The following is a 12,183-nucleotide window of genomic DNA, read 5'->3' as shown; positions in this document are numbered from 1 at the left end:
GTGCCTGTGGAGGGGTGATGTATGGAATGTACAGTTTAGAGGTGTTATTAATTTCAACCTACCTAGTCCTTTTCATATATATATGCACACACTTGTACACACACACACACACGCACACACACACAAACACTATTATGGAAATAAAGATTCATTCTTTTTCTTCTTTAAAGTAGTGCCTTGAGTAGTCTGGATGTAAGTTATCTAAAGCATGTTCCATGATAATTACCATATATTGTAAGAAAATACCTTTGAGCACAGGAGAGTTTATTATAAATATTCGTAGAGCTAAGATATTTGCTATCCTTAAGTAGTTTTGAAAAGCAGAGTTATTTCTTCTAAGTCAGAAAAGCCTTTAGATCAGACATTCTACTGTCAAAGGATATACAGAATCAAAGCCACAGAAATAAAACATTACAGGATTCAAGAAACTATAAGTTACTATATAGTGTATAAACCTTTTTTAATGGGCAAATTCATCCTCAAAGATAAAACAGGACCAACTGACTACTGATTTGAATTTGATTTTTCTGAATAGCAGTTTAAAAATGTAGGGTTATCAGACCCTACTCTGTTTATGTTTTTAAAAATAAACATAATAATATATAAAGATTATTTACATTTTTAATGATTTTAAAATTATGTAAACATGCCTTTTGGCAGAGATATTTTCTTCTTGATTTAAAGTTTTTTCAATATTTATCATGAACATTTTGTATAACAAAAATTGTGTAATGGTAAAATTACCTTATTCATACTAGCAACATAAGCTTTTGTAGAGAATGTATACATTAAACATTATGAAATAGACCCTAAAACAAAAGTCAGCTTCTGCTTTGATTATTAGAGTCAGGTGTAGGTTAGTTAAGTGCAATTAAAATGAAAGGAAAAACAAATTACTGAATTCTGAGATGATTCTATAAACATAACAGCTTACTTTTAGTGAATTTTATCATCACGGTGAGTATTAGCCTTATAACTTTAAGGAATATTAATTATTGTCTCTGAATATACATTTGTTAGCCTTGAATCATCCCCCAGGTATCTCCCTGCCTCTCCTTCTATTTTTAGACCATCTTATAGGAATAGTACACATTTTTCTCTCTCCATATCTTTACTGATCATTAAATTCCAAACCTGTTTCTGCTTCTACAATTATTCTGAATCTTATCTTGTCAAGGGCACAATGATCTAAATATGTTGCTAAATAAGATTATTCTTAGATGTGAATATTGTTATAACAGGGGTGAATTTTCACTCCTTAAATTTTAATCCATGAAATTTTTTTTCCATAAAAATACTGGAGTTTCTTCTAGTTCCACTCTTATCCCCACGATCACCCCTTCTCAGACTTCATGGAGGCCCCTTTTCCTGAGCTCCCTTGATTTTCCACAGGATTCGATCCTTGGTCCATCTGTCTTCTTGTTCTGTGATTCCTTTGGATAATCTAATTCATCTATAGAGCCACAACCACCAACAATAATATATACTGATGATTCCTAAATCTTGATCTGTCCTGGTGCTTACTATCACCCAGAAATCTCAAACATAATATGTCCAAACTGAAGTGTTCATCTTGCCTTTTCAATTGTCCCTCACACCTCAGTTCATAACACAATCCTTCATCACCCCAATCAAACCTTGTGGAATCCCTGGACAATTTCCTTTCTCTGTCACAGCTAATCAGTCACTCAGGCCTGCTAATTTTACCTTGTTACTCAGTTTCAAATCTCTGTGAGCAAAGAGTAGCCTGGAAAACTGATTAAAAAGCCAGATCCCACACTTCATCCAAATATTTCTGATTCAGAGGGTCTGGGAATGCAAATCTGCATTTCCAGCACCAGAGGTTTGTTTTTCAGGATGGACAAGATCTGATCGTGTTTACAAGCTGAATATAGTCTGTGGATAAGGAGTCACCAAAGAAGAAAAGCGGGAACCAATAATGTTGTTTAGCATGTAGGCATCCCCTTTGCTGGGAAATCAGTCCTATAACACCTGGTAATGCCCAGCACTTGAAAAGTAGTGGAGGGCGTGTAGGAAGTATAAGCATAAAGGTCCCGTTATTTTTGCCCCCACGTAGTCTATCTTAGCTGTATGAGAGTCAGCAAAATATCTTTTCCTGCTTTTGTTTTCCCAAGTTGTATTTCTCTACTTAATACTGCATTAGAAAAGAATTATATATCCTTTGTTTAAAACAAGACAACAGGCCTCAAATGGCGTCGTCTAAGCTAAGCCCGTCACTAAACTGAGGAGACTTAACTTAGTGTTGGCTCTCCCAGAGACGGTATCTTAGACCAGTCAGGAACTGCCCGATCAGCCTTAGTTAAGTAATCTGCCTGAGAGATCCCTGCCCTCCCTTAAAGGAAAGTAACTCTGCTGCAACTAGTGTGGCTTCGGCCTAGTTTATTCAACTTGTTCCCGCTCCCTTCTGTCTATGTCTCATTTTGAACGGCTCCCCGGAGCGCCTTTCTAGTTTGCTAGACTGCATGCTGCTCCACTTGAATCGACTTTTGCTCATACAAACTCACATGTTTGGTATGCCTCAGTTTATCTTCTAACAGCTCTTAGTGTGAGAAGAGGGAGCCAAAGGAGACCCCTGAGGGCCCAGGAGCCAAGAGCGACCAGCCGGGGTACCTGCTGAGCCCCTGGGCTCGCTGCCTCCTCGCCGCCTCAGGAGCCTGCGGGTCGTCCCTCCAGGAGCCTCCGCAGCTTTTTGCCGGAGGAGCTTCCGGACGGCGTTTAAATGCATCTCAAGTGTCGAGGCTCCGTCTGGAAACCTGCTGAAGCCGGACTGGGTCCAATTTAGAAACGGGGCCGAGTGCAGGGTCAGACTGGGTCCCACTTAGAAACGGGGGCCGGGTCCAGGGTCGGACCGCTGAGGCGGTAGAACCGGGACTGGTTCCGGGTCAGACGGGGTCCGGCTTAAGCCGGACTTGGGTCAAGCATGAAGCGTCAGGTGAAGAAAATTTTGTTCTGAGGCTGAACAAGCAGGTTAACCTTTACCCGAGATAACCTTGAATTACGGCGGCCACAGAGAGAACTTTCAACCTGGATACACTTTTCCGTTTACGAGGCGTCCTAGAGAAAAGGGGGCCTCGGGCAAGCACTCCCTGAAAGGAGTCGAGGGAAAACCACGTTCCCTCCTCCTCATGTGTTTCTGGAGACCAGGACAAGGCCAGCGGGGGACATCCCACTTGTTCCAGAGCCTGCAGAAGCCTGGGGGAAACTGGCAGAAGACAGCAAACGGTAAGATTTTTTTTTATCAAAGACAGATTTCTATCTGTGATGCCTGGTGGAGAGAGGAGAGTAAAGCTTCAGGTTGTCAGACTGGCAGGCCAAAAAACAAGTGTGAGAATTGAATCTTTGAACTGACTTGTGAATTTGCTTTCGAGTACTGATTGATAGTTGATCCTTTCCCAGGATGGCTTTTGCCTTCTTAACTGTCTCTTGTGTCCTAAGAACTTGGGTTGGCAACAGTCAGGTTGGAGGGCGACAAAAATATGACTGGACAGAAATGTGAGTGGCACTCCGTTGGTGGCCAGGGTCTTACCAACAATTGCAGCTCTCAGGGGATTTGTCTGAGTCTTTCTTTCTTCTGGTTGTTTTTAGAAATGGCTCCGGGTCTTGGGAGGGTGATGTTTTTTGCACTCTTTGGGGACACCTCTTGTGTCCACAGGGTTGTTCAATGCTGCCAGTAAAGTCCCTGAGTAAGGGTCAAAATGACAAGGAAAAAAAAAAAAATTGGATGTCCTGTCTTTGCTGTCTAGTTAATTCTGGGTTTGCCACAAAAATTATTTGAGGCTAGTCTGTAAGGACCACAGTTACCTCATTTGAAAAGCAAAGATAAACTTATGTAACGGTAAGAGTAACAACAAAGATCACACTTGACATGTAAGTGAAAATGTTTTGAAAAATTACACTTGTTCATTGAAGGCCACGGTCTACTCACTGTCTAGCATTTGCAAATTTTAAAGAAAAGTTCAAATTCCTATTTTTAGGCTTTTTAAAGATGTTTTCTTCTGCCAAATATAAAATTTGTCATAGCTTGTGAAAAAGTAAATGATAAGCTTATTTCTATAAGGAATAAAGGTTCTTATTGTTTATAAGAATAAAATATGGAACCTGAAAATGTTCTCTGTCCAAAGGTTGGTTTGTTTTTTTTCACATTTCAAAGTATGGTTCTAGAAAATGTGTTTCAAAACAATTTGTATCAGTATATAAAAAATTACTAGTTCCACTTCTGGTACTGGACATTATGTTTAAGATTAAATCAAAATGCTACGAGTGGTTGGGACAATTCTGGCACTTAGTCACCATTCAGCAAAGTTCAGCTCTTACTAAGTGCAGCTTCTGTAGCTGCTGCTATTACTACTGCTTATAAGTGTTAGACAAAGACACGATTCCTTCCTTTTTGGGGCTTGGGTTAAACTGATCCATGCATTTAGAAGGATCTAGGGCACCATCTCTGGGATGCTGGAACTCTGCTTGGACATTCATCCATATCATTTTTTGATGCCTCAGCCTAGGCTTTGGGTCAGATTACTTGAGTGAACTCCTGTCTCCAAACTCCTGTCTCCAAGACTTCTAAAATGTACGATCTTAATTAAGTCACTTAACCTCTTTTTTTATCTATAAAATGAGGATGAAAATAATAGCTGACTTAATGGGTTATTGTGAAATTTAAATGACATATTTCACATAAAGCACTTACAACAGCATATTAAATATAGTCAGTGCTCAGTAAATAAATATCAATCACTGCCTAATCTACCATTTTTCTCCTTCAGTGTTGTAAAAATAGAAATGAGGTTATCCATTAAAACTATCTAAATAGAGGCTTATTACTTATGCTTCATTTCATCGCGTAACTGTTCTTCTGATAAACCCTGAACTGAAGTCTTTTTCTGATTTCAATTAACCTCACAAGAGTAAGCTGTATATATTCTAGGACGGTAAAAAGAATACAAAAGAATGTGGCTGAAAGCTTAGATTTACGAGAGTTGGGTAAGTAAGGAAAGAGAAAGAGAAAAAGCATCAGACTGGTAACTTGAGAAAGTGAGAGAAAACGTGGGCTGTAAGCAGGAATTTCCTATCACTTGCTTCTAGCAGCTGGTCGCTGAGTAAGAATAGGAAAAATAGGGCAGCTGGCAGACACCTGGGCTGCTGCAGCTTCTCGTCGGAGACCACCCCCACCAGTCCCATAAATGGCACTGGGACTACTCTTGTCTAGTGAGTGCCACACTCTAGCCCAGATTTTGCAAGCTGGTGTAGTTATGCACACACAGACCTTTGATGGACAAACGTGCTGTAGCATGTCCCTGCCTAAATGAATCTTTCCTCAGTCCATTTTCTTTCCCAGTGACTACTCTGTTTCTCTCTTGCCGTTGACAGCCAAAATTATAATGTCGTCACCACTAGTTCCCGCCACCTTTAAGTACAGCCCAGTCCAGGCACTCCTGCCTAGCTTCAAAAACTACCACTCTGGGGAAGCCAGTCTTGCTGACATCACCAAATTATTTAAGTCCATTTTACTACCTGTCAGTAGCATTTCCTGGAGTTGTTCACATCCTTTTTCAAAACACTGAGATTTATAGAACACACTAAGGATTTGGGGGTTTTAGCCAAGGTACGCTATAAAACCACAAAAAAGGTTTTATGGGAGGGAGGGCTCTAGTGACACTACGGTCTCTGGGTTTTATTCCTATTTCTCTAGTTTATCCTCGTCAAACAAAACTCTAAAGGCCAGTTGTTATGAACTGACTGTTTATGTCACTCTCAAATTCACGTGTTGGAGTCTAATCCTCACAGTGATGGTATCAGGAGGTAGAGCTTTGAGGACATGATTAGCTTTGGATGAAGCAAGAGGGTGAAGCTCTCATAATGGAATTAGTGTCCTAAGAAGAGGAGTAACACCAAAGCTCTCGCTCTCTCCTCCCTTTGAGGACACAGAGAAAAGGCAGATGTCTGCCAAGTCAGGGAAAGGGCCCTCAGCAAGAACCAAATCTGCCGGCATCTTGATCTTGGACTTCCCAAGAAATAAAAGAAATAAATGCTGTTGTTTAAGTCACCCAGACTATAGTATTATGGCAGCCTGAGATCAGACACAGGGGTTCCCAGGGTTCAGTCTGGAGACCTCCTCCTTCTTTCTCTACACTTTTTCTCCAGGGGTTTTTGTCCAATTCCAGTTCCATAACTTTTAAAGACTATCTACATGCGTCAATGAATTCCAAATTTGTACTTTTCACCTTTCAAACTTCCTCTGAGCTCCAGATTTTTATAACAATATACTTATCCTACATTTTACTGGCATCTCACAGGCACCTCAAACTTAAGCTTAAAAATTCTTTTTTATACCCTCGTAATTGAGTTTCACTCTTACTCTTGCCCATCTAAAAAACAAACAAACAAAAAACAACTTTAGCACCCACAAATTACAAAGCAGAAAATACCTGTTAGTCATTCTCGATTCTTCACCCTTCCTTAATCCTCCAGACTATCCCTTAAGTCTTCTCTATATCAGTCCCAAATACATCATCTTCTCTTCCTCACCATTGCTATGACTGTGGCCCAACTCACTGTTGTCTATTCTAGAAACTCCAATAATGTGCCCCTTAGTCTTCTTATTCTGTCTATCCTCTTGTCCTCCTCCACTTGTTTAGCAGGCACACCTGTTAAGCAAGACTCCCTTCATTACTCAAAATCTTTTAAGTAAAATGCAAATCCTATTGTGGCCTGCCAATCTCAACTTAACCCTGTACCTTGCCTACCCTTTCACCTTCATTTCATGGCACTGGGGACTTGCTGCAGTGACCATCCCTTAGATCCCAGCATGCCCCCTGTTCTGTCTTACCCACTCTATTTCCTCTCCTGGGAACTCCCTTCCTCCTGATCTTCATACAGCGATTCTTTCTTAATTCTTCAATTCCCAGTTTAAGTGTCCCCTACTCATGGAGTCCCTATTCACTTCATCTATATGAATCCCTCTTGTTATTCTCTGTTTCTCAACCATTTGTTCCTCATCGAATTAAAAAAAAATTATATGTACTTGTTGCCTATTTACTAGGTATCTGTATTTTTAATTACACTGTAAAATACAAAAAGGTGAATTCCTTGTATTCATTAATGCATGCTCAGTATCTAGCACATTGGCTGGATTTGTAGCACTCAATATGACGAATGAACTCAAGTATGAAATAGGCATTCAGCATGCACTTAAATAGTTAAGTAGGGTTTATTATAAATTATACAATATAAAAATACTTAACTATATTGCTATTCAGTAACCTTTAAGTATTACACGTAATTGTTACGTGGAAGTTTTTTGAGTTCACCAAGTTTTTATTGAACCCAGTAACTACTTTATGCCCAGAATACTGCAGGATATTATGGGGAGAGTTGAATAAAAATAAAGATAGACATTACTCTTAAAATAAAAAAGTTACAATCTTGAGGAGCTAATGTTTAAATATACAACATGAAAAGGATATATACAATGATTTCATGATGTGAAAAAAGGCTGTAAAATATTTAATGAAACTTAATGAGTCTCTGATGAAAAGCCATGGCCCTCCAAAAAGTGAGCACCTGTGAGATGAGATAAAGTAAATAATAGCAGGTCCCTCTAAAGTTGCAGAATTGTATTACATATGTGTGTGCACATGCAAAGTTCATGTGCCTTGGCAATTTTTAATACCTGGAGATAATATATAAGAAAAATTCAGAATTGTAGTTATCTAAAAAATGTCAAAGTGCATAATACTTTGGGGTAGTAAAATATAATATACAAACATTTATTAGTAACCTACCTTGTGTCTATCCTCTGGCTGGTGTCAGACTGGCAAAAATTAATAATGTTTAGTGCCTACTCACAGTGTGTCCATAGTCCAGTTGGAGGGAGAGGGAAGTAAAATAATCATATAAATACCAAATCAATACACAGTTCAACAAGTGCTATAAAAGAGATGTACACACAGAAATGCTATGGAAGCCTCACCATTGGGGAGTCAAGTCATTTGCTTGGTGGATTCTGAGCTAGATTTACACAGGGCATGTAATTTGAGCCAGACCTTGAGGACAAGTAGAGTTTTGACTGTTCATTAAGTGGGAGTAGCTTATTCCAGACAGAAGGAGTAACTTGTTCAAAGTCATAAGCCTGAGAGAAAATGGCGTGTCTGTGGAATATGGAAAGGAGGACAGTCTCAGTGAATTAATACTGTAGAGTCTTGGAGCATACAAGACTTTGCCTACCCAGAGCCGAAACATACCACTTAAAGGTAAAAATGCAAAAACCCAAACCAAATAAGGTGATACAGCGGGTTGTTTTGTCATGACGCAAAACTGCCTAATCAGTGCTTCAACTTTTTTCCGCTGTGTTTTCATCTTTGTTAAATGAGAAGTAGTTTCTCTTTTGGAGAAACTATAGTCTGTAAGGACTCAAATCATAAATCAATGCATGTTCTAAAGCTTTACTGCCTGGTTTGGAGCTGCAAGGCACACGTGGCAACTGGACACTGGAAATGTGGCTACTACCACATGTTGAAATGATAATATTTTTGGATACATTGGTTTACATAAAACACATTATTAATATTACTTTGCCTATGAGCATACCTCAGAGATATTGCTGGTTTGGTTCCAGACCACTGCAATAAAGCAAATATCAAAAAAAAGTGAGTGACACAAGTATTTTGATTTCCCAGTGCATAGAAAAGTTATGTTTACACTACTGTATTCTATTAAGTGTATATTTATCAATATGTCTAAAAAAAAGTGTACCTTAGTTAAAAATACATTGTTGCTTAAAAATGCTAACCATCATCTGAACCTTCAGCAAGTCTGAGTCTTTTTGCAAGAGTAACATCAAAGATCACTGATCACAGATCACATAATAAGCATAATAATAATGACCAAGTTTGAAACATTGTGAGAATTACCAATATGTGACACAGAGTCACAGTGAGCAGATGCTGTTGGGAAAATGACATCGATAGACTTGCTCGAGGCAAGGCTGCCACAGACCTTCAATTTGTAAAACACACAGTATCTGCAAAGGACAGGAGGTGAAGTGCAATAAAATGAAGTCTGCCTGTATTTATTTTTTCTATTTTTAAATGACTTCTGGAAAGTTTTAAACTACATGTACAGTATTAAAGAGTACTGTTCTAAAAGGATTATAAAACAAGTTAATGGACAACACCAATTTAGAAGATTAGGGATTATTCCACACTGAGCCCATAAAATCCTCTCTATGTGATTTAAATGAAAACCATAAAAGTTTAGCATTATAAGACACAGAAGTATTCTCTTATATTTGTGGAAAAGCACTGAGTATTTTTTAAAAATGTAGTTTCACCTAAAGAAGCTGTATTTTATAATTTTAATTAAACCTGGAAAGCTTCTACAGTATTGTGCTGCTTTAGTGGAGAAATTCATGACCACCTTTTTTTTTTTTAATGAGACTATTTATTGTGTTACTTTTGTTATTTCCACAAGCTTAGAAAATTAACATACAAAAATACTTTTCTGATGCATGTATATTGCCCTTCCTTTGAATCTGCTGATTTTAGTAGCATTTGTACGTGTTAAAGCTAAAGATAAAAATAAAAATCAGGTAGAAATATATAGCAATTATATTTATTTTGATTATCTTTTTTAAATTTTGAGAAATATAAAAGTACAGAGGAGGACAACATAATTCAGAATCAAATTGAAAATGGCTTAGAATGGTCAAAATCTTTTGGCCAGAACTAAACTAGAGATTTGGGGAACCATCCACCAATTACTCTAAAATTAAGGAAAATACATTTAGCAATTACTTGGAAGTTGATAAATCTCATATAAAAAGTTTTCTGAGGTTATTTTCATAAAATTGTTACTTGTGGAAAAATTACAAGTAGTATTTATTTAGTTGAATTAACATGAAGCAATAGTGACAGTCAGTAACATTAAACTTTATAACAGTAACAATAAACATTCAACCACATAGATCCACTAATTTCTGTGAAGTGCCTCCAAATAAAATGGATTATTACTAGCTACTGTTAGTTTAGACACTCAGTTTACAGCCTTCTTCAAATGATTGGGAATAACGCAGCTGTTAAAATGCATGAGATTACACTGTAATAGCATCCTTTACCTAATAACAAATCAGGCCAGAAATACTAATAAACATAATCACTGGCCCTTAATGGAAGATTTCTGCTAATTTTGAAAGCTTTACAATTAGCTGTGATTCAATGAACCTGATTCCCTGTTAAACTGTTAGGGAAAGCAAAACCAGTTGTCTTAGGAAGGCGATGCTTAAGATTCTATGTGAATTTTTACTTTCCAAGGCAAGGTAATTTTAAAAATAAAATTGTGTCATTATTTTTGTAACTATAAAAAATTCATGCATTGCACTAAGATTAAAATACACTTCTTCTTTTAAATACTCATGACCCACCAGGGCCATCAGGTTACCAGCATCTCAGACTTTCTCTCGCTCTTCTCATTGTGCAGTTACCCCCATCACATCAGCCTTCTTTCTGCTCCAGCTCTGCAAGCCTTTTCTGGCCTGAGAATCCTTTGTCCTTGCTCTTCCCTCTTCCTAGAAGGCTATGTTCAGTCCTCTCCTAACTAGCTCCTTTTCTTTTAAGTCTTGGTTCCAACATTTCTACTTCAAAGGCATCTTTCCAGAGCTCCCTTTTTAAGTGTGAATCATTTCCCCTAATGCAAGAATTACTTTTCTTTTCTTCAGAACAACCATCACATTTGAATTTATCTTGTTAATTCTTGTGCATAGTTGTTTGTTGTTGAACTTGCCTCTGTAGAACATATACTGCATGAGAGCGGAAACATTTTTGGCTTGTCCACCTCCGCTAACACACTACCATTAATGAAGTAATGGTATACATACACACTCACATACTGCACCCATTCAGAGACTCGTGCATATTTTTAAATATATTTCTTTATTGTCATATTTCCTCTTGATATTTGGAAGCCTTTTTTTCCATTAAAAATCTATTGAGAGTTTTCAAAGTCCATAGGCATATTTCTGTAGCGTATGTTTTGATGATTAAAAGAGTATTCCACCATTTGAATATTCTAGACTTTGTTATCAAATCCCCTGTTGTTGGGTAGTTTAGTTTCCTACCATTTTTTCATTATTATAAGCAATATTTTGATTCACAGTCTTGTTGGTGGATATTTGAACACTTGCCTGATTATTTCCTCCAGATATATTCTCCTAAGTTAAATTGCTAATAAAAATATAAATATTTAAAATTTTGACTCGTATTACCATAGTGTCCTCCAAAAGTGTTTTACCAGTTTCTACTTACATCAACATTATGTAAAAGACACTATTTCTTCATAGTCTTGGCAATATGAAAATTATCAATACTTGTCAATTCCATAGAGGAGGATATATCATTCCTTTTTGAATGAATTGTTCATAGCTTTTGGAACATTAGAAGGTTTATCTTTTTCAATGATTTTTAAGATATAGTCACATATTAAGATTATTTAATATGTAGTCAAATAACTCTGTTACATATTTTTTTTCCAATTTTAAATATATTTTATCTTTTTTGTGTGTTTAGCTATTTTATAGTAACATCTATTTTCCCTTCAGGATTTTTATTTTTAGTATCAAGTTTTAAAAGTTACCACTTTAGCCCAAGACCATGAAAATCACACACACATATACACAAATATACATACATTATAATCTGTATCACACATGTACATGTTACATATAGATCTCACTTTCATCTTTAACATTTAACAAAAATCTACAAGTAGAGAAATCACTTTACAAGTTTGAAAGTGTTGAGGCTTATACCAGGGTACCATTTATAATAGTCTGATACAAAGTGCTTAATATTTTCTGTTGATCTCAAAGAGAACCTCACAAATAATGTTGTTCCTGGATAGGACAAAAATGCTAAGATCTCTTAACTGCAAATGTGTCTTTCCCAACTGAATTTAACTTTCGTTTATAAGGGGCTGCCTAAACTTCTACATAGACTTAGAAACTTAGAGTATGAGTTTAGTAATAAGTGTCAGTTACAGAGATTACATGTATTCAAATTGCATTTCAGTACCAAGTAATGTTTTCAGTTATGACTAATGAATAGCCTACTCTCAAATATATCCTGAAGGTAGCTAGAGTTTGGAACATTGTGATTTAACAGGTGGCTTACT

At 37.1% G+C, this 12,183-nt stretch overlaps 1 protein-coding gene and 1 long non-coding RNA gene across 3 annotated transcripts in view; one reads left to right on the top strand and one right to left on the bottom strand.

The window, feature by feature from the left end:
- The window catches only part of PPFIA2 (PTPRF interacting protein alpha 2), a 389,252-nt gene that overhangs the window by 334,894 nt on the left and 42,175 nt on the right, over positions 1-12,183 (bottom strand). The gene's annotated exons all lie outside the window — the stretch shown is intronic.
- Positions 2,847-12,183, top strand: part of LOC116667789 — a 325,717-nt gene continuing 316,380 nt past the window's right edge. Inside the window, exon 1 of the long non-coding RNA XR_004324865.1 lies at positions 2,847-3,243. This is a non-coding gene — a long non-coding RNA (uncharacterized LOC116667789). The remainder of the gene's footprint in view (positions 3,244-12,183) is intronic.

This window comes from Camelus ferus, chromosome 12 (genome assembly GCF_009834535.1).
Source record: "Camelus ferus isolate YT-003-E chromosome 12, BCGSAC_Cfer_1.0, whole genome shotgun sequence".
NCBI lineage: Eukaryota > Metazoa > Chordata > Mammalia > Artiodactyla > Camelidae > Camelus > Camelus ferus.
This window is presented reverse-complemented; position numbering and strand designations above follow the sequence as displayed.